Source organism: Macaca thibetana, chromosome 1, assembly GCF_024542745.1.
Source record: "Macaca thibetana thibetana isolate TM-01 chromosome 1, ASM2454274v1, whole genome shotgun sequence".
Lineage (NCBI taxonomy): Eukaryota > Metazoa > Chordata > Mammalia > Primates > Cercopithecidae > Macaca > Macaca thibetana.
Genome location: NC_065578.1, coordinates 110,387,787 through 110,410,701, shown reverse-complemented (window position 1 = coordinate 110,410,701; position 22,915 = coordinate 110,387,787). Strand labels below are relative to the sequence as shown.

The 22,915-nt window shown below is 39.2% G+C and overlaps 1 pseudogene; it reads left to right on the top strand.

Moving 5' to 3' along the window:
* The first annotated feature begins 427 nt into the window (after nucleotides 1–427).
* Nucleotides 428–14,677, top strand: LOC126930033 (cyclin-T2-like; annotated as a pseudogene).
* The last annotated feature ends 8,238 nt before the right edge of the window (nucleotides 14,678–22,915 follow it).

Genomic DNA, 22,915 nt, shown 5'->3' with positions numbered 1-22,915 from the left:
TGGAGCTTCTTCTCATTGGCTCTTACTAGGGAACAGCTGGACGACAGGCCAAGTAGCCAATGTGGAGTGCAGGTCGATAAAGAGCTCTCCTAGTGCCAGCAGATGGCTAACCTCATCCAAGATGTGGCACAGCATCTCAATGTCTCTCAGCTTACAGTAAACACTGCAATTATTTATATATACTATTCTTTCACCAAATTCAATAGGAATCCTTGGAGTAAAATGTCTGCAGACTGATGAGGAGGTAATGTGAATGAATTAGTGGATTTCACCAGAAACTTTGGAAGAGTGCTGGGTATCAGTGTTGCACTAAAGGAAGATGAAAATTGAGCTCTCTTTAGAGGAAACAGAAATACTTCTGTGAGGAATGTGGATAATATTGTCAACCTGTAATTTTTTGGCAGTGAAAGGGGAGGAACAGGCTCAAAAACTTGAACATGTTATTAAAGTAGCACATGCTTGTCTTCACTCCCTAGAGTGCTGGATACCAAATGTGGTATTTACTTTCAGCAGACTCAAGAATTGGTTTTAATTGAAAGCATAACCCTACAAACACCAGATTTTGAGATCAGCATTGAACATCCACAATCAGATGTGGTAAAATGTACCAAGTTAGTAAAAGCAAGCAAGGATTTGACAGAGACATCTTATTTCATGGCTATAAACAGTCTGCATCACATAACCTTCTCTCTTCAGTACAAACCAACAGTGATAGCACATGTATACATTCATTTGACTTGCAAATGATTCAATTGAGAGATTTCTGTGTTCATTGATGGAAAGTGTTGGCGGTAATATGTGGATTCTACAGTTACTTTAGAATTATTAGATGAGCTAAAATATGAGTTTCTAAAAATATTAGAGAAAACACCTGTTAAGTTGAAAAGGATTAGAAACTCAAAGGCCAATCAGTCATTTAATAAACCAAAAATAGATGATATTTATCAGAGACACCACTTCTTTATCTTTGGTCCAGAATTCCATTTTAATAGATAGTATCACAGATGTGCCTATAAACCCACGTTTTCAGAAATGATCTACATTGGCATTCCCTAGGCCACTACTTCTTTACTTTTCTTTTTCTTTTTTTAAATTAAGTGTCAGAATACATGTGTAGAACATGCAGGTAGGTATACTTGTGCCATGCTGGTTTGCTGCACCTATTGACCCCTCCTCTAAGTTCCGTTCCCTCACCCTCCCCACCCCGTAACAGGCCCTGGTGTGCATTGTTTCCCTTACTGTGTCCATGTGTTTTCATTGTTCAACTCCCACTTATGAGTGAGACCATGTGGTGGTTGGTTTTTGTTTCTGTGTTAGTTTGCTGAGGATGAGGGCTTCCAGCTTCATCCATGTCTCTGTAAAGGACATAAACTCATTCTTTTTCATAGCTGCATAGTATTCCATGGTGTTTATGTACCATATTTTCTTTTTTTTTAAATTATTATTATACTTTAAGCTCTAGGGTACATGTGCACAACGTGCAGGTTTGTTACATATGTATACATGTGCCATGTTGGTGTGCTGCACCCATTAACTTGTCATTTACATTAGGTTTATTTCCTAATGCTATCCCTCCCCTATCTCCCCTCCCCACAATAGGCCCCGTTGTGTGATGTTCCCCTTCCTGTGTCCAAGTGATCTCATTGTTCAATTCCCACCTATGAGTGAGAACATGTGGTGTTTGGTTTTCTGTTCTTGCGATAGTTTGCTGAGAATGATGGTTTCCAGTTGCATCCATGTCCGTACAAAGGACGTGAACTCATCCTTTCGAATGGTTGCATAGTATTTCATGGTGTATATGTGCCACATTTTCTTAATCCAGTCTGTCACTGATGGACATTTGGGTTGGTTCCAAGTCTTTGCTATTGTGAATAGTGCCACAATAAACATACGTGTGCATGTGTCTTTATAGCAGCATGATTTATAATCCTTTGGGTATATACCCAGTAATGGGATGGTTGGGTCAAATAGTATTTCTAGTTCTAGATCCTTGAGGAATCACCACACTGTTTTCCACAATGGTTGAACTAGTTTACAGTCCCACCAACAGTGTAAAAGTGTTCCTATTTCTCCACATCCCCTCCAGCACTTGTTGTTTCCTGATTTTTTATTTTTTATTTTTATTTTTATTTTTTTTTGAGACGGAGTCTCGCTCTGCCACCCAGGCTGGAGTGCAGTGGCCGGATCTCAGCTCACTGCACGCTCCGCCTCCCGGGTTCACGCCATTCCCCTGCCTCAGCCTCCCGAGTAGCTGGGACTACAGGCGCCTGCCACCGCGCCCGGCTAGTTTTTTGTATTTTTTAGTAGAGACGGGGTTTCACCGTGTTAGCCAGGATGGTCTCGATCTCCTGACCTCGTGATCCGCCCATCTCGGCCTCCCAAAGTGCTGGGATTACAGGCTTGAGCCACCGCACCCGGCCTGTTTCCTGATTTTTTAATGATTGTCATTCTAACTGGTGTGAGATGATATCTCATTGTGGTTTTGATTTGCATTTCTCTGATGGCCAGTGATGATGAGCATTTTTTCATGTGTCTGTTGCCTGTATGAATGTCTTCTTTTGAGATGTCTCTGTTCATTTCCTTTGCCCACTTTTTGATGGGGTTGTTTGTTTTTTTCTTGTAAATTTGATTGAGTTCTTTGTAGGTTCTGGATATTAGCCCTTTGTCAGTTGAGTAGATTGCAAAAATTTTCTCCCTCTCTGTAGGTTGCCTGTTCACTCTGATGGTAGTTTCTTTTACTGTGCAGAAGCTCTTTAATTTAATTAGATCCTGTTTGTCAATTTTGGCTTTTGTTGCCGTTGCTTTTGGTGTTTTAGACATGAAGTCCTTGCCCATGCCTGTGTCCTGAATGGTATTGCCTAGGTTTTCTTCTAGGGTTTTTATGGTTTTAGGTCTAACATTTAAGTCTCTAATCCATCTTGAATTAATTTTCGTATAAGGAGTAAGGAAAGGATCCAGTTTCAGCTTTCTACTTATGGTTAGCCAATTTTCCCAGCACCATTTATTAAATAGGGAATCCTTTCCCTATTTCTTATTTTTGTCAGCTTTGTCAAAGATCAGATGGCTGTAGATGTGTGGTATTATTTCTGAGGACTCTGTTCTGTTCCATTGGTCTATATCTCTGTTTTGGTATTAGTACCGTGCTGTTTTGGTTACTGTAGCCTTGTAGTATAGTTTGAAGTCAGGTAGCGTGATGCCTCCAGCTTTGTTCTTTTGGTTTAGGATTGTCTTGGAAATGCGGGGACTTTTTTGGTTCCATACGAACTTTAAAGCAGTTTTTTTTTTTTTTTTTTCTTCTCTAGAAAACTTATTTCTACCTGCAGTGCCCATTCATGTTGTTTGTTAATAAGAAAATTTGCCACAAATATTAATTTTTAGGTACATCAAATGACAAAAGCCTTTTTATGAACTTTTAAATAAAATATATGAACAAAATACACATATATATGTATGTGAGTATATGTACATACACATACAAACATGTATATATCATATATACACATCTAGGAAGTATCTTAAAAGATTTAAAGCAGTTTTTTCCAATTCTGTGAAGAAAATCATTGGTAGCTTACTGGGGATGACATCGAATCTATAAATTACCTTGGGCAGTATGGCCTTTTTCACAATATTGATTCTTCCTATCCATGAGCATGGTATGTTCTTCCATTTGTTTGTGTCCTCTTTTATTTCACTGAGCAGTGGTTTGTAGTTCTCCTTGAAGAGGTCCTTTACATCCCTTCTAAGTTAGATTTCTAGATATTTTATTCTCTTTGAAGCAATTGTGAATGGGAGTTCATTCATGATTTGGCTCTCTGTCTGTCTGTTACTGGTGTATAAGAATGCTTGTGATTTTCGCACATTGATTTTGTATCCTGAGACTTTGCTGAAGTTTCTTATCAGCTTAAGGAGATTTCGGGCTGAGATAATGGGGTTTTCTAAATACACAATCATGTCATCTGCAAAGAGGGACAATTTGACTTCTTCTTTTCCTAACTGACTATGCTTTATTTCTTTCTCTTGCCTGATTGCCCTAGTCAGAATTTCAAACACTATGTTGAATAGGAGTGGTGAGAGAGGGCATCCCTGTCTTGTGCCAGTTTTCAAAGGGAATGCTTCCAGTTTTTGCCCATTCAGTATGATATTGGCTGTGGGTTTGTCATAAATAGCTCTTATTACTTTGAGATACATTCCATCAATACTGAATTTATTGAGAGTTTTTAGCATGACGGGCTGTTGAATTTCGTCAAAGGCCTTTTTTGCATCTATTGAGATAATCATGTGGTTTTTGTCTTTGGTTCTGTTTATGTGCTGTTCTGTTTATTGATTTGCATATGTTGAACCAGCCTCGCATCACAGGGATGAAGCCCACTTGATCATGGTGGATAAGCTTTTTGATGTGCTGCTGGATTCGATTTGCCAGTATTTTATTGAGGATTTTTGCATCAATGTTCATCAGGGATATTGCTCTAAAATTCTCTTTTTTTGTTGTGTCTCTGCCAGGCTTTGGTATCAGGATGATGTTGGCCTCATAAAATGAGTTAGGGAGGGTTCCCTCTTTTTCTATTGATTGGAATAGTTTCAGAAGGAATGGTACCAGCTCCTCCTTGTACCTCTGGTAGAATTTGACTGTGAATCTGTCTGGTCCTGGACATTTTTTGGTTGGTAAGCTATTAACTATTGCCTCAATTTCAGAGCCTGCTATTGGTCTATTCAGGGATTCAACTTCTTCCTGGTTTAGTCTTGGGAGAGTGTAAGTGTCCAGGAAATTATTAATTTCTTCTAGGTTTTCTAGTTTATTTGTGTAGAGGTGTTTATAGTATTCTCTGATAATAGTTTGTATTTCTGTAGGGTCGGTGGTGATATCCCATTTATCATTTTTTATTGCATCTATTTGATTCTTCTCTCTTTTCTTCTTTATTAATATTGCTAGCAGTCTATCAATTTTGTTGATCTTTTCAAAAAACCAACTCCTGGATTCATTGATTTTTTTTGGAGGATTTTTTGTGTCTCTATCTCCTTCAGGTCTGCTCTGATCTTAGTTATTTCTTGCCTTCTGCCAGCTTTTGAATGTGTTTGCTCTTGCTTCTCTAGTTCTTTTCATTGTGATGATAGGGTGTCAATTTTAGATCATTCCAGCTTTCTCTTGTGGACATTTAGTGCTATAAATTTCCCTCTACACACTGCTTTAAATGTGTCCCAGAGATTCTGGTATGTTGTATCTTTGTTCTCATTGGTTTCAAAGAACATCTTTATTTCTGCCTTCATTTCGTTATGTACCCCGTATTCATTCCGGAGCAGGTTGTTCAGTTTCCATGTAGTTGAGCGGTTTTGATTGAGTTTCTTAATCCTGAGTTCTAGTTTGATTGCACTGTAGTCTGAGAGACAGTTTGTTATAATTTCTGTTCTTGTACATTTGCTGAGGAGTGCTTTACTTCCAACTATGTGGTGAATTTTGGAATAAGTGTAATGTGGTGCTGAGAAGAATGTATATTCTGTTGATTTGGGGTGGAGAGTTCTGTAGATGTATATTAGGTCCGCTTGGTGCAGAGTTGAGTTCAATTCCTGGATATCCTTGTTAACTTTCTGTCTCATTGATTTGTCTAATGTTGACAGTGGGGTGTTGAAGTCTCCCATTATTATTGTATGGGAGTCTAAGTCTCTTTGTAAGTTTCCAAGGACTTGCTTTATGAATCTGGGTGCTCCTGTATTGGGTGCATATATATTTAGGATAGTTAGCTCTTCCTGATGAGTTGATCCTTTTACCATTATGTAATGGCCCTCTTTGTCTCTTTTGACCTTTGATGGTTTAAAATCTGTTTTATCAGAGATTAGGATTGCAACCCCTGCTTTTTTTTGTTTTCCATGTGCTTGGTAGATCTTCCTCCATCCTTTTATTTTGAGCCTATGTGTGTCTCTGCATGTGAGATGGGTCTCCTGAACACAGCACACTGATGGGTCTTGACTCTTTATCCAATTTGCCAGTCTGTCTTTTAATTGGACTATTTAGTCTATTTACATTTAAGGTTAATATTGTTATGTGTGAACTTGATCCTGTCATTATGATATTAGCTGGTTATTTTGCTCGTTAGATGATGCAGTTTCTTCCTAGCATCGATGGACTTTACATTTTGGCATGTTTTTGCAATGGCTGGTACCGGTTGTTCCTTTCCATGTTTATGCTTCCTTCAGGGTCTCTTGTAGGGCAGGCCTGGTGGTGATAAAATCTCTCAGCATTTGCTTGTCTGTAAAGGATTTTATTTCTCCTTCACTTATGAAACTTAGTTTGGCTGGATATGAAATTCTGGGTTTAAAATTCTTTTCTTTAAGAATGTTGAATATTGGCCCCCACTCTCTTCTGGCTTGTCAAGTTTCTGCTGAGAGGTCTACTGTTAGTCTGATGGGCTTCCCTTTGTGGGTAACCCGACGTTTCTCTCTGGCTGCCCTTAACATTTTTTCCTTCATTTCAACTTTGGTGAATCTGAGAATTATGTGTGTTGGAGTTGCTCTTCTCGAGGAGTATCTTTGTGGCGTTCTCTGTATTTCCTGAATTTGAATGTTGACCTGCCTTACTAGGTTGGGGAAGTTCTCCTGGATGATATCCTGCAGAGTGTTTTCCAACTTGGTTCCATTTTCCCCATCACTTTTAGGCACACCAATCAGACGTAGGTTTGGTATTTTCACATAATCCCATATTTCTTGGAGGCTTTGTTCATTTCTTTTTACCCTTTTTTTCTACACTTCTCTTCTTGCTTCATTTCATTCATTTGATCTTCAATCTCTGATACTCTTTCTTCCAGTTGATTGAGTCAGTCACTGAAGCTTGTGCATTTGTCACGTAGTTCTTGTGTCATGGTTTTCATCTCTATCAGTTCTTTTAAGGTCTTCTCTGCATTGATTATTCTAGTTATCCATTCAGCCATTCTTTTTTCAAGGTTTTTAGTTTCTTGCACTGGTTACATAGTTCCTCCTTTAGCTCTGAGAAGTTTGATCGACTGAAGCCTTCTTCTCTCAACTCGTCAAAGTCATTCTCTGTCCAGCTTTGTTCTGTTGCTGACGATGAGCTGCGTTCCTTTGGAGGGGGAGATGCACTCTGATTTTTTGAATTTCCTGTTTTTCTGCATTGCTCTTTCCTCATCGCTGTGGTTTTATCTGCCTTTGGTCTTTGATGATGGTGATGTACTGATGGGGTTTTGGTGTGGTTGTCCTTTCTATTTGTTAGTTTTCCTTCTAACAGTCAGGGCCCTCAGCTGCAGGTCTGTTGGAGTTTGCTTGAGGTCCACTTCAGACCCTGTTTGCCTAGGTATCAGCAGTGGAGGCTGCAGAATGCTGAACAGTGAGTGTTGCTGTCTCATTCTTGCTCTGGAAGCTTCGTCTCAGGGTGAGGTGTGAGGTGTTGGTCTGCACCTAGTGGGGGATGTCTCCCAGTTTGGCTACTTGGGGGTCAGGGACCCACTTGAGCAGGCAGTCTGTCCATTCTCAGATCTCAACCTCCGTGCTGGGAGAACCACTCCTCTCTTCAAAGCTGTCAGACAGGGACATTTGCCTCTGCAGAGGTTTCTGCAGCTTTTTGTTTAGCTACACCCTGTCCCCAGAGGTGGAGTGTACAGAGGCAGGCAGGCCTTCTTGAGCTGCGGTGGGCTCCACTCAATTCGAGCTTCCAGGTGGCTTTGTTTACCTACTTAAGCCTCAGCAATGACGGGCATCCCTCCCCCAGCCTCACTGCTGCCTTGCAGTTAGATCTCAAACTGCTGTGCTAGCAAGGAGGGAGGCTCCATGGGCGTGGGACCCTCTAGGCCAGGTGTGGGGTATAATCTCCTGGTGTGCCATTTGCTAAGACCCTTGGTAATGCGCAGTATTAGGGTGGGAGTTACCTGATTTTCCAGGTGCTGTGTGTCTCAATTTCCTTTGGCTAGGAAAAGGAATTCCCTTCCCTGTTGTGCTTCCCAGGTGAGGTGATGCCTCACCCTGCTTCAGCTCTCACTGGTCGGGCTGTGCCCGTAGACCAGCACCAACTGTCTGACACGCCCCAGTGAGATGAACCCAGTACCTCAGTTGAAAATGCAGAAATCACCCGTCTTCTTTGTTGCTCATGCTGGGAGCTGGAGGCTGGAGCTGTTCCTATTCGGCCATCTTGGGCATGCCCCCCCCAAGCTGGTATCACACATTTTCTTTTCTAAAAATTTGTAAATTTATTTTATTTTACTTTAAGTTGCGGGATACACGTGCAGAATATGCAAGTTTTCTACGTAGGCATACATGTGCCATGATGATTTGCTGCGTCTATTTATTCATCCTATAAATTCCCTCATCTCACCCCCAATCCCTCAGCAGACTCTGGGGTGTGTTATTCCCCTCCCTGTGTCCATGTGTTCTCATTGTTCAACTCCCACTTATGAGTGAGAACATGTGGCGTTTGATTTTCTCTTCCTGTGTTATTTTGCTGAGGATGATGTCTTCCAGTTTCATCTATGTCACTCCAAAGGACGTGATTTCATTCTTCTTTATGACTGCATAGTATTCCACAGTGTGTATGTACCACATTTTCTTTATCCAGTCTATCATTGATGGACATTTGGGTTGGTTCCATGACTTTTCTATTGTAAATAGTGCTGCAATAAACATATGTGTGCATGTATCTTTGTGGTAGAATGATTTATGTTCCTTTGGTTATATACCCAGTAATGGGATTGTTGGGTTAAATGGTATTTCTGGTTCTAGATCCTTGAGGAATCACCATACTGTCTTCCACAATGGTTGAACTAATTTACATTCCCTCCACATCTTCACCAGTATCTATTGTTTCTTGACTTTTTTTTTTTTTTTTTTTTTTTGAGACGGAGTCTCGCTCTGTCGCCCAGGCTGGAGTGCAGTGGCCAGATCTCAGCTCACTGCAAGCTCTGCCTCCCGGGTTCCCGCCATTCTCCTGCCTCAGCCTCCCGAGTAGCTGGGACCACAGGCGCCGCCACCTCGCCTGGCTAATTTTTTGTGTTTTTAGTAGAGACGGGGTTTCGCCGTGTTAGCCAGGATGGTCTCGATCTCCTGACCTTGTGATCCGCCTGTCTCGGCCTCCCAAAGTGCTGGGATTACAGGCTTGAGCCACCGCACCCAGCCGTTTCTTGACATTTTAATAATCACCATTCTGATTGGTGTGAGATTGTATCTCATTGTGGTTTTGATTTGTATTTCTCTAGTGATCAGTGATATTGAGCTTTTTTTTTTCTGTTTTTTTTTTTTTTTTTTTTTTTTGCCACATAAATGTCTTCTTTTGAGAAGTGTCTTTTCATATCCTTTGCCCACTTTTTGATAGGATTGTTTGGTTTTTTTTCTTGTAAGTTTGTTTAAGTTCCTTGTAAATTCTGGACATTAGACCTTTGTCAGATGGGTAGATGGCAAAATTTTTCTCCCATTCTGCAGGTATGATACTTCCTTTGGCTGTGCAGAAGCTCTTTATTTTAATTAGATCCCATTTGTTGATTTTTGCTTTTGTTGCAACTGCTTTAGGTGTTTTATTCATGAAGTCTTGCCCATGCCTATGTCCTGAATGGTGTTGCGTAGGTTTTCTTCTAGGTTTTTTATGGTTTTGGGTTTATATTTAAATCTTTAATCCATCTCGAGTTAATTTTTGTATAAGGTGTAAGGAAGGGGTCCAGTTTCTGTAGATGGCTAGCCAGTTTTTCCAGCACCATTTATCCCATTTATTGACTAAGAGATTCTTTCCCTGTTGCTTCTTTTTTGTCAGATTTGTCAAAGATCAGATGGTTTTAGATGTGTGGTATTACTTCTGAGGTCTCTGTTTTGTTCCATTGGTCTATATGTCAGTTTTGGTACAAGTACCATGCTGTTTTGGTTATTGTAGCCTTGTAGTATAGTTTGAAGTCAGGTAGTGTGATACTTCCAGCTTTGTTCTTTTTGCTTAGGATTGTCTTGGTTATATGGGGTCTTCTTTGATTCCATATGAAATTTAAAGTAGTTTTTTTTCTAATTCTGTGAAGAATATCAATGGTAGTTTGATGCACTCAATTCAATACCATTGAATCTATAAACTACTTTGGGCAATATGGCCATTTTAATTATATTGATTCTTCCTATCCATGAGGATGGAATGTTTTTCCATTTGTTTGTGTCCTCTCTTGTTTCCTTGAGCAGTGGTTTGTGTTCTCTTTGAAGAGGTCCTTCACATCCCTTGTTAGCTGTATTTCTAGGTATTTACTTCTCTTTGTAGCAATTGTGAATGGGAGTTCATTCGTGATTTGTCTTTCTGCTTGTCTACTGTTGGTGTCAAGGAATACTTGTGATTTTCGCACACTGATTTTGTATCCTGAGAATTTACTGAAGTTTCTTATCAGCTTAAGGAGTTTTGGGCTGACATAATGGGGTTTTCTAAATATATAATCATGTCATCTGCAAACAGAGACAATTTGACTTCCTCTCTTTCTGTTTGAATACCCTTTATTTATTTCTCTTGCCTGATTGCTCTGGCCAGAACTTCCAATAATATGTTGAATAGGAGTGGTGATAGAGGGCATCCTTGTCTTGTAGTTGTTTTCCAAGGGAAAGCTCCTAGCTTTTGCCCATTCAATATGCTACTGGCTGTGGGTTTGTCATAAATGGCTGTTATTATTTTGAGACATGTTCCATCAATACCTAGTTTATTGAGAGTTTTTAGCATAAAGGGATGTTGAATTTTATTGAAGGCCTTTTCTGCATCTATTGAGACAATCGTGTGGTTTTGTCTTTGGTTCTGTTTATGTGATGGGTTACGTTTATTTATTTGCATGTGATGACCCAGACTTGCATCACAGGGATGAAGCCTACTTGATCATGGTAGATAAGTTCTTTGATATGCTGCTGGATTTGATCTGCAGGTATTTTATTGACAATTTTCACATTGATGCTCATCAGGGATATTGGCCTAAAGTTTTCTTTTTTTGTTGTTGTGTTTCTGGCAGATTTTGATATCACGATGATTCTAGTTTCATAAAATGAGTTAGGGAGGAGTCCCTCCTTTTCAATTGTTTGGAATAGTTTCAGAAGGAATGGTATCATCACCTCTTTGTACCTCTGGTAGAATTCAGCTGTGAATCCATCTGGTCCTGGGTTATTTTTTGGTTGGTAGGCTATTAATTGCTGCCTCAATTTCAGAACTTTTTGTTGATCTATTTAGGGATTTGACTTCTTCCTGGTTTAGTCTTGGGAGGCTGTATGTGTCCAGGAATTTATCAATTTTTCCTAGATTTTCTAGTTTATTTGCATATAGATGTTTATAGTATTCTCTGATGGTAGTTTGTATTTCTCTAGGGTCAGTGGTGATATCCCCTTTATTATTTTTTATTGTGTCATTTAATTCTTCTCTCTTTTCTTCTTTATTAGTCTAGCTAGTAGTCTATCTATTCTGTTAATTTTTTCAAAAAACCAGCTTCTGAATTCAGTGATTTTTTGGAGAGTTTTTTGTGTCTCTATCTCCTTAATTCTGTTCTACACTTAGTTATTTCTTGTCTTTTGCTAGCTTTTGGATTAGTTTGCTTTTGTTTCTCTAACTCTTTTAATAGTGATGTTAGGGTGTCAATTTGAGATATTTCTGGCTTTCTGATGTGGGTATTTAGTGCTATAAATTTTTCTCTACACACTGTTTTAGCTGTATCCCAGAGATTCCAGTACATTGTCTCTTTGTTCTCATTGGTTTCAAAGAACTTCTTGATTTCTGCCTTAATTTCATTATTTACCCAGGAGTCATTTAGGAGCAGGTTTTTCAATTTGCATGTAATCATGTGGTTTTGAGTGAGTTCCTTAATCCTGAGTTCTAATTTGATTGCACTGTGGTCTGAGAGACTCTTTGTTATGATTTAGTTCTTTTGCACTTGCTGAGGAGTGTTTCACTTCCAATTATGTGGTCGATTTTAGAATAAGTGCTATGTGGCACTGATAGGAATGTGTATTCTGTTGATTTGGGATGGAGAGTTCTGTAGATGTCTATTAGGTCCACTTGATCCAGAGCTGAGTTCAAATCCTAAATATTCTTGTTAATCTTCTGTCCTTTGATCTGTCTAACATTGACAGTGGGGTGCTAAAGTGTCTCACTACTATTGTGTGGGAGTCTACGTGTCTTTGTAGGTCTCTAGGAACTTATTTTATGAATCTGGATCCTCCTGTATCAGATGCCTGTATATTTAGGATAGTTAGCTCTTCTCATTGAATTGATCCCTTTGCCATTATGCAATGCCCTTCTTTGTCTTTTTTGAAATTTGTTGGTTTAAAGTCTGTTTTGTCAGGGGCTAGGATTGAACCCCATGATTTTGTTTGTTTGTTTGTTTTTTGCTTTTTATTTGCTTGCTAAATTTTCCTTCATCCCTTTATTTTGAGCCTATGTGTGTCTTTGCACGTGAGATGAATCTCCTGAATACAGCACACTGATGGGTCTTGACTTTTTATCCAATTTGCCGGTCTGTGTCTTTTAACTGGGGTATTTATCACATTTACATTTAACGTATTGTTATGTGTGAGTTTGATCCTGTCATCATGATGCTATCTGTTATTTTGCACACTAGTTGATACAGTTTCTTCATAGTGTCATTGGTCTCTATATTTTGGCGTATTTTTGCAGCATCTGGTACCAGATTTTCCTTTCTATATTTAGTGCTTCCTTCAAGAGCCCTTGCAAGACAGGTCTAGTGGTGACAAAATTGCTCAACATCTGCTTGTCTGAAAGGGATTTTACTTATCCTTTGCTTATGAAGCTTAGTTTGGCAGGATATGAAATTCTGTGTTGAAAATTCTTTCTTTAAGAATGTTGAATATTGACCCTTAATCTCTTCTGGGTTGTAGAGTTTCGCTGAGAGGTCCACTATTAGTCTGATGGGCTTCCCTTCGTAGGTGACCTGGCCTTTCTCTCTGGCTGCCCTTAACACCTTTTCCTTCATTTCGCCCTTGGAGAATCTGATGATTATATGTCTTGGGGTTGTCCTTCTCATAGAGTATCTTAGTGGTGGTGTCCTCTGTATTTCACGAATTTACGTGTTGGCCATCTTGCTAGGTTGGGGAAGTTGTCCCGGGTAATATCCTGAAGTGTGTTTTCCAGCTTGTTCCCATTCTCCCCATCTTCTTCAGGTACTCTAATCAATCATAGATGTGGTCTTTCTACATAGTAGCATATTTCTTGGAGGCTTTGTTTGTTTGTTTGTTTGTCATTCTTTTTTCTCTAACCTTGTCTGTATATTTTGTTTCAAACTCAAAGTGGTCTTCCAACTCTGATATACTTTCTTCTGCTTGGTCGATTTGGCTATTGATATTTGTGTATGCTTCACGAAGTTCTCATGCTGTGTTTTTCAGCTCTATCAGGTCATTTATGTCCCCCTCTCAGCTGGTTATTCTAGCTAGCAGCTCCTCTAACCTTTTATCAGGGTTCTTAGCTTCTTTGCATTGGATTAGAACATGCTCCTTTAGCTCACCAAAGTTTTTTTTATTACCCGTCTTCTGAAGCCTACCTTTGTCAATTCATCCATCTCATCCTCCATCCAGTCCTGTGCCCTTGCTGGAGAGGTGTGGTGATTGGAGAAGAAGAGGTACTGTGGCTTTGGGTTTTCAGCATTTTTTCATTGATTTTTTCTCACCTACGTAAGTCTGTCTAGTTTTGATCTTTGAGGCTGCTGACCATTGGATGGGGTTTTTGTGGAGACTTCTTGTTTTGCTGATGCTGTTGTTGTTGCTTTCTGTTTGTTTTTCTTTCAATGGTCAGGTCCCTTTTCTGTAGGGCTGCTGCAATTTGCTGGGGGCTCACTTCAGGCCCTATTCATCTGGTTCACTCCCACACCTGGAGTTGTCACTCAAGGAGGATGGATAACAGCAAAAATGGTGCCTCTCTTTCTTCTGGGATCTCTGACCTCAAGGGGCACCAACCTGATGCCAGTAGGATTGCTTCTGTATAGGGTGTCTGATAACCCCTGTTGGAGGTTCTCACCCAGCTGGGTGGCAGGGGGAACAGGACCCATTTAATGAAGCACTTTGGCTGTCCCTTGGTGGAGGGGGCATGTTTGCTGGGGGGAAACCCACTCATCGGGGCTGCCTGGATTCCTCAGAACTACCAGCAGGAAAGGCTAAGTCTGCTAGTCTGCAGAGACTGTGGCCACCTCTCCCCTTAGGGACTCAGGCCCTGGGAGATCAGGGTTTTGTTCCTGAGCCTCTGGCTGGAGTTGGTGGAGTTCCTGCAGGGAGGCCCTGCCCAGTGAGAAAGGATGGGTCAGGGTCAGGCTAGGCCAGTACTGCTAAATTCAGGCAATATTTCTGTAAAAGACAGTCATATACTGATAATTTGTCAATGTTAGCAATAGCAATGTCAAATATCTCATGCATTTGCCATCACACAAGGAACAGCCTCAACATCAAGAATCAACAAGGACAGAACAGATGTATTCACAGAGTAGGAGACATTTTTGTCTAGTAGCCAGTACTACATCAATTTACAACAGGGACTTCTATATTACTGCATTCAGGATTACATCACAGACCTGACAAAATTTCTAATCATTCTTCTATTAAGCAAGAATATACTCATAAAGCAGGCAGCAGTAAACACCATGGGCCAATTTCTGCTACACTTGGAATAATTCCTCAGAAAATATCTTCAGATAAATAAAGAAAAAAATGAAAGCTAGAAACTCTTGATCTTAATATGCAGGACTGAAATTATGGATTTTAGTACCACATACTGATAAAAGCACCAATAAAGAAGAGCTGCCCTTGTTGAAAATTAGTTGACCTATAAGGTTGGAATTTATATCTGCACTGTTTATTCTGTTTCATTGGGCTACATGTCCGTTTTTGTGCCAGAACCATACTGTTTTGATTACTATTGCTTTATAATATAATTTGAAATCAAGAAGTATGATTTCTCCAACCATGTTTTTCTTTCTCTTGATTATTTTGACTACTCTAGGTCTCTTATGATTCCATAAAAATTTTAGACTTTTTTTTCAAAAAAATGCATTTGGAATTTTGATAAAGATTGTGTTGAATCTGTAGACTTTTTTGGGTAGTATAGACATTTTGACAATTTTAATTCTCCTAATCCATAAACACTGGATGTTTATGGATTTTTTCAATGTGCAGGTGTTTCACTTCCTTGGTTAAATGTATTCCTAGGTATTTTATTCTTTTTGATGCTTTCATGAATAGGTTTGTTTCTTGATTTCTTTTTCAGATAGTGTGTTATTGATGCAAGAAATGCAAGTGATATTTTAACATTAATTTTGTATTCTGAAACTTCACTGAATTCATTTATAAGTTTTGTCTACCTAAAAGCAACAGAAAGAGTGGCTCTTCAAAGACATACATTTATTCAGGAATGAGCAGGGAATTATAATCTGGGATACGATTGCTAGAACAGATCATAGGCATATTCAAAGATGTTAGGACAAGAAGAAGCTATTCAGGCAAAAAGAGGAAGTTCATGCAAGCTGTCTTAAAACAAAGTTGATCAGTCACAGAAGCCCATTGCAGGGACTGGTGATTACTCATTGGTAACACTAATTGCCGTTGGGAAGATGTCTTCATAGAAGCAATTTATCTGGAATTTTTTCTGTTTTCAAAGAGTTCTTATAATAGTTCTTACCATGGGCATATTTGCATAAGGCCTTCAGAGCGTCTTGGTAATAGTTCTTAGCTCAGACATACAAGCATGAGGTCCCTCCTTCATGATCTGCCAGCTCTGCAGCCTTGGGTGTGACATAAGTGACTCAATTTTGCCATAGGCAGCTTTTATATTTTCCCCTTTTGATCAAAACCTTTCTCTGAAAGTGTTGCTGCTAAATCAGTCTGTAGTTAGGTTTTAATTGTCCTTCAGTGCTGGAATCAGCCTGTCCTGGTTGGTCTGGTCCCACATTGGAAGTGAGAGATGATAGCTAACAATTCCAAGTCAATGTCAAGATTCTTCTGGCCACATTTGAGCAACAAGGAGGTCTATAAGGAGTGGCTGTCAGGCTAAGTTTTCCTGGAGTTCACTGGCAAGTTCAATTTTGTCAATTCCATAGTTGTTAGAAGTATTCTTTTGAAGTGCTTGACAACATTATTCTGTTAGGTGTTGTATGTCTGTAGAAATTTGACCAACAACAGGTACAAAGTTTTAAAAGAATAATACAACCACAGCATGATAACTCAAGTTTGTATAATGGTTCTGAGCTATGGATCTAGGTTTACAGGCAACCAACTAAACAAATTGAATGGCCATGGAGACCTATGGTAGTGAGAAATTAGAGAAAACTAGAAGAGTTTGGGATTTAGTCCAGATTGTAAAATAACAAAAACTCAAAGACAATAAACAGGGCTACAATATGGTAATAGGCATACTATAATTTTTCTTTAGAAAAACATCACACAAAAAATAGAGACAAGGAAAACAAAGACTATGTCTGGGAGGCTGTGGATCAATAACCAATGGGCACCTGAAATCATATTAACAACAGTCAAAATTTAAAAAATTATACAAATGTATTTCTTTATTCTTAGTCCAAATTTAGAAAAATAAAGACAAAATCTTAAACATTTTTTTTCTCTCAACCAGGCATTATGGATAAAGATTCAAGAAAGCTGAATTCTTACTTTTTGTTTGCTTTTCTCAGGATCACATCTTTTTTTTTTTTTTTTTTTTTTTTTTTTTTTTTTTTTTTTTTTTGTATTTTTAGAGATAGGGTTTCACTATGTTGCTCAGGCTGATCTTGAACTCCTGGCCTCAAGTGATCCCCCTGCTTCAGTCTTCTGAGTAGCTTGGAGAAAGTCTAGAAAGAGTGAGCCAAGTATGAGCCTCTGTAACTGGCTCCCGAGTCTCATCTGAAGGCTCTAGAGTGAGTGAAATGTCCCAGCCTTTAGGGTCACAATTACGTCCAAAAATTAAATTAACATAGGATACATTAACAGGAGAAAAACTCAATACAAATTTTATGTCGCATGGGAGCCCACATAAGGAAGTAAAGGCCCCAAAGAAGCAGTTAGAGTCAGTTACCAATATGCTGGATTGGACAAAGAATAGTAAACTCTAAAAATGTGACTAAATATTATGAGGAGGCTTAAAAGTTGTGTTATTCTAATAAGGTGTATATGTGTTGTTCTTGAAGATAAGCATGTGCCTTTTCTTCCAGTATAGGGAGGCTGACCTTCACATGGGAAGTTTATCTTCTGCTTTTTTAAAAAAAGAATGAAGGTCAAAGTGATCTTTGTGTACCTGCTATTTTTCAAGTCTCTCTCTCTCTCTCTTTTTTTTTTTTTTTAAATAGAGATATGGTCTCTTCATGTTGCCCTGGCTGGTCTTGAACTCCTGGGTCCAAGTGATCCTCCCACCTTGACTTCCCAAGTACTAGGATTACAGGCATGAGTCACTACACCCAGCCCTCAAGTGTCTTTAACTTAAATAGTCAATATGCCAGAATAGCATATTTTAACATCTTAGAAATTTCACATATAAAAATCTGAGTTGGTGTCTGTGAAGAGAATTGTGTTAGTACCTGAAAAGTTTTGAAAAAAATAAACGTTCTGCCAGAGAAGAATAAAGAAGAGGAGGAGCTGTAGGAAGAGAAGAGGAAGTCTTTGGAGAAGAAAGAGACTCAGTTAGCTTTGAAACAGTATTTTGCAGTGAAGTAATGCTTGTGTTCTAAATGCATTTTGAAGCCTCAGGATGACAATTAAAAATGTACATCTCATTTGGACTGTTTAACTTTATAGACATAATTTTCTAATATAGCGCTAAGAAAAACAATTTTGAAAAGTTTGAATGATTGGATGATATGGACATGGAAATTCTGAGTTATTTTTGGTGAAATTTGTTCATTGCTTTACAAATGTGCACTAAGAAGGGCCATAATGTTTGAACATATAACCAGTTGGAGTTCCTGAAAGTGTTGTATGCTTTAGAATTGAAGAATCGCATTTCATTTCTTATTAATCACTCATGTGCCAAAAGAAAATCTTATCAGCTTAATATGCTTATCTTTGCTTTTGAAAGATGTTCAGAAACATGTGAGGAGAGAGAGAAGAAAAGTAAAAGGACAAAATAATTTACAAACATGCATAAGTAACCAAAACTTAAACCAAGTGTACTTACCAGAAAGATAAACCAACTTTATACTAGAAAAGATTTACCAGAAAAGACATAAAAGTCTTTATAGTCCCAAGAGGGATTTAAGGTCCTTTACTAAAGCAGCCTTATCTCAATCAGATACCAAATAAAGAAAAAAAACTTAATCAAAAGGAGGAAGTTCAAGAATCCAAGAGGAGATTCACTAAGGTGAGACGGCAACTCAACAGATGCAGAGAGCCTAAGAAGCTCAGGTGGATACTGTACACAATTCCGGGGGCTGCCTATATCTTGCAAGGTGAGCTTGCTTGGATCTCACTTCTGACACCCCACTATGTTAACCTAAAGTAACAACAGAGAGAGTGGCTCTCCAAAGAAAACATTTATTTGGGAATAAGCAGGAGGTTACAATGTGGGATATGCATGCTATCATTGATCATAGGCATATGTGAGGAGGTTAGCTATGCAAGGGAGAAGTTACTAAAGGTAAAAGTTTATGTAAGCTGTCTTAAAACAAAGTTTGGAAGAGGGTGGGGCAAGATGGCAGAATAGAATCTTACATCATTAATTCCCCTCACAGGAACACCACATTTATTTTAATTATTTTTCTTTATTTTACTTTAAGTTCTGGGATACATGTGCAGAACATGCACGTTTGTTACAAAGATATACATGTGCCATGGTGATTTGCTGCACTTATCAACTTGTTATCTAGGTTTTAAGCCCCACATGCATTAGGTATTTGTCCTAATGCTCTCCCTCCCCTTGCCCCCCACCTCCCAACAGGTCCCAGGGTGTGATGTTCTTCTCGCTGTGTCCGTGTGTTCTCATTGTCCAGCTCCCACTTATGAGTGAGAACATGCAGGATTTGGTTTTCTGTTCCTGTGTTAGTTTGCTAAAATGATGGCTTCCAGCTTCATCTGTGTCCCTGCAAAGAACATGAACTCATTCTTTTTTATGGCTGCATAGTATTTCATGGTGTATATGTGCCATATTTTTTAAATTCAATAATTGATGGGCATTTGGGTTGGTTCCAAGTCTTTGCTATTGTAAATAGTGCTGCAATAAACATATGTGTGCATGTGTCATTATAGTAGAATGACTTATAATTCTTTGGGTATATACCCAGTAATGGCCTCACAATCATGTCGAAAGGCAAAAGAGGAGCAAAGTCACATCTTATATAGTGACAGGCAAGAGAGCATGTACAGGGGACCTCCCATTTATAAAACCATCAGATCTCATGAAACTTATTCACTATCATGAGAACAGCGTGGGAAAACCCACCCCCAGGATCCAATTAACTCCCAATGTATCCCTCCCATGACATGTGGCGATTATGGGAGTTACAACTTAAGATTTGGTTGGGGACACACCTAAACCATATCAAGGTCTGACCCAGTACAGCCCCAGTGATGGGTGGCCACAGAGGGCTTACATTACCACCACCTTAGTTTCAGGCAGCTCAGTACACAACAGAGATTCTGTTTATTTGGGAGAAAGGAAGGGAAAAGAACAAGAGTCTCTGCCTGGTAATATAGATAATTATTCTGGATATTATCCAAGACCGCTAAGGCAATACCTCTGCAAGTCTTCATTAATGAGTATTACTGGACTTAGGGCCCAAGTCCCTTTGAATACCTGGAAAACTTTCTTAAACAGGATGGGCATGAACTTGCCCAGACTGCAAAGACTACAATAAATATTTAAGTCTTCAATGCCCAGACACTGATGAATATTTACAAACATAAAGATATCCAGGAAAACATGACCTCACCAAACTAACTTAATAAGGTACCAAGGACCAATCCTGAAGAAATAGAGATATGTGACCCTTCAGACAGAATTCAAAATAACTGTTTTCAGGAAACTCAAAGAAATTCAATATAATACAGAGAAGGAATTCAGAATTTTATTAGATAAATTTAACAAAGAGATTGAAATAATTTTCTTAGATCACATTTTTTAGCAGAAATTCTGGAGCTAAAAAATACAAATGGCTGCCAGACACAGTGACTCATGCCTGTAAACCCAGCACTGTGGGAGGCTGAGATGGGGGGATCACCTGAGGTCAGGAGATCGACACCATGCTGGCCAACATGGTGAAACCCCATCTCTACTAAAAATACAAAAATTAGCTGGGTGTAATGGCATGTGCCTGTAAACCCAGTTACTCAGGAGACTAAGGCAGGAGAAAATCACTTGAATCAGGAGTCGGAGGTTGCAGTGAGCCAAGATCGTGCCACTGCACTCCAGCCTGGCGACAGAGCAAGGCCCCATCAAAAAAAAAAAAAAAAAAAAAAAAAAAAAAATGCAAATGGCAGGCTGGCCATGGTGGCTCATACCTGTAATCCCAGCACTTTGGGAGGCCAAGGCGGGTAGATCACCTGAGGTCAAGAGTTTGAGACCAGTCTGGCCAACATGGCAAAACCCCATCTCTACTAAAAATTACAAAATTTAGCCAGGCATGATAGCAAACACCTGTAATCCCAGCTACTTGGGAGGCTGAGGCAGGAGAATTGCTTCAACCCAGGAGGCGGAGGTTGCAGTGAGCCGAGATCATGCCATTGCACTCCAGCTTGGGTGACAGAGTGAGACTCTGTCTGAAAAAAAAAAAAAGAAAAGCAAATGGCATATTGAAGAATCCATCAGAGTCTTTTTTTTTTTTTTTTTTTTTTTTTTATACTTTAAGGTCTAGGGTACATGTGCGTAACGTGCAGGTTTGTTACATATGTATACTTGTGCCATGTTGATGTGCTGCACCCATCAACTCGTCAGCACCCATCAACTCGTCATTTACATCAGGTATAACTCCCAGTGCAATCACTCCCCCCTCTCCCCTCCCCATGATAGGCCCCGGTGTGTGATGTTCCCCTTCCCGAATCCAAGTGATCTCATTGTTCAGTTCCCACCTATGAGTGAGAACATGCGGTGTTTGGTTTTCTGTTCTTGCGATTGTTTGCTGAGAATGATGGTTTCCAGCTGCATCCATGTCCCTACAAAGGACACAAACTCATCCTTTTTTATGGCTGCATAGTATTCCATGGTGTATATGTGCCACATTTTCTTAATCCAGTCTGTCACTGATGGACATTTGGGTTGATTCCAAGTCTTTGTTATTGTGAATAGTGCCACAATAAACATACGTGTGCATGTGTCTTTATAGCAGCATGATTTATAATCCTCTGAGTATATGCCCAATAATGGGATGGCTGGGTCATATGGTACTTCTAGTTCTAGATCCTTGAGGAATTGCCATACTGTTTTCCATAATGGTTGAACTAGTTTACAATCCCACCAACAGTGTAAAAGTGTTCCTATTTCTCCACATCCTCTCCAGCACCTGTTGTTTCCTGACTTTTTAATGATTGCCATTCTAACTGGTGTGAGATGGTATCTCATTGTGGTTTTGATTTGCATTTCTCTGATGGCCAGTGATGATGAGCATTTTTTCATGTGTCTGTTGGCTGTATGAATGTCTTCTTTTGAGAAATGTCTCTTCATTTCCTTTGCCCCCTTTTTGATGGGGTTGTTTGTTTTTTTTTTTCTTGTAAATTTGTTTGAGTTCTTTGTAGGTTCTGGATATTAGCCCTTTGTCAGATGAGTAGATTGCAAAAATTTTCTCCCATTCTGTAGGTTGCCTATTCACTCTAATGGTAGTTTCCTTTGCTGTGCCGAAGCTCTTTAGTTTAATCAGATCCCATTTGTCAATTTTGGCTTTTGTTGCCATTGCTTTTGGTGTTTTAGACATGAAGTCCTTGCCCATGCCTATGTCCTGAATGGTATTACCTAGGTTTTCTTCTAGGGTTTTTATGGTATTAGGTCTAACATTTAAGTCTTTAATCCATCTTGAATTAATTTTTGTATAAGGAGTAAGGAAAGGATCCAGTTTCAGCTTTCTATTTATGGCTAGCCAATTTTCCCAGCACCATTTATTAAATAGGGAATCCTTTCCCTATTTCTTGTTTTTCTCAGGTTTGTCAAAGATCAGATGGCTGTACATGTGTGGTATTATTTCTGAGGACTCTGTTCTGTTCCATTGGTCTATATCTCTGTTTTGGTACCAGTACCATGCTGTTTTGGTTACTGTAGCCTTGTAGTATAGTTTGAAGTCAGGTAGTGTGATGCCTCCAGCTTTGTTCTTTTGACTTAGGATTGTCTTGGAAATGTGGGCTCTTTTTTGGTTGCATATGAACTTTAAAGCAGTTTTTTCCAATTCTGTGAAGAAACTCAATTGTAGCTTGATGGGGATGGCATCGAATCTATAAATTACCTTGGGCAGTATGGCCATTTTTACGATATTGATTCTTCCTATCCATGAGCATGGTATGTTCTTCCATTTGTTTGTGTCCTCTTTTATTTCACTGAGCAGTGGTTTGTAGTTCTCCTTGAAGAGGTCCTTTACATCCCTTGTAAGTTGGATTCCTAGGTATTTTATTCTCTTTGAAGCAATTGTGAATGGGAGTTCATTCATGATTTGGCTCTCTGTTTGTCTGTTACTCGTGTATAAGAATGCTTGTGATTTTTGCACATTGATTTTGTATCCTGAGACTTTGCCGAAGTTTCTTATCAGCTTAAGGAGATTTTGGGCTGAGACGATGGGGTTTTCTAAATAAGCAATCATGTCATCTGCAAACAGGGACAATTTGACTTCTTCTTTTCCTAACTGAATACCATTTATTTCTTTCTCTTGCCTGATTGCCCTAGCCAGAACAACTTCCAACACTATGTTGAATAGGAGTGGTGAGAGAGGGCATCCCTGTCTTGTGCCAGTTTTCAAAGGGAATGCTTCCAGTTTTTGCCCATTCAGTATGATATTGGCTGTGGGTTTGTGATAAATAGCTCTTATGATTTTGA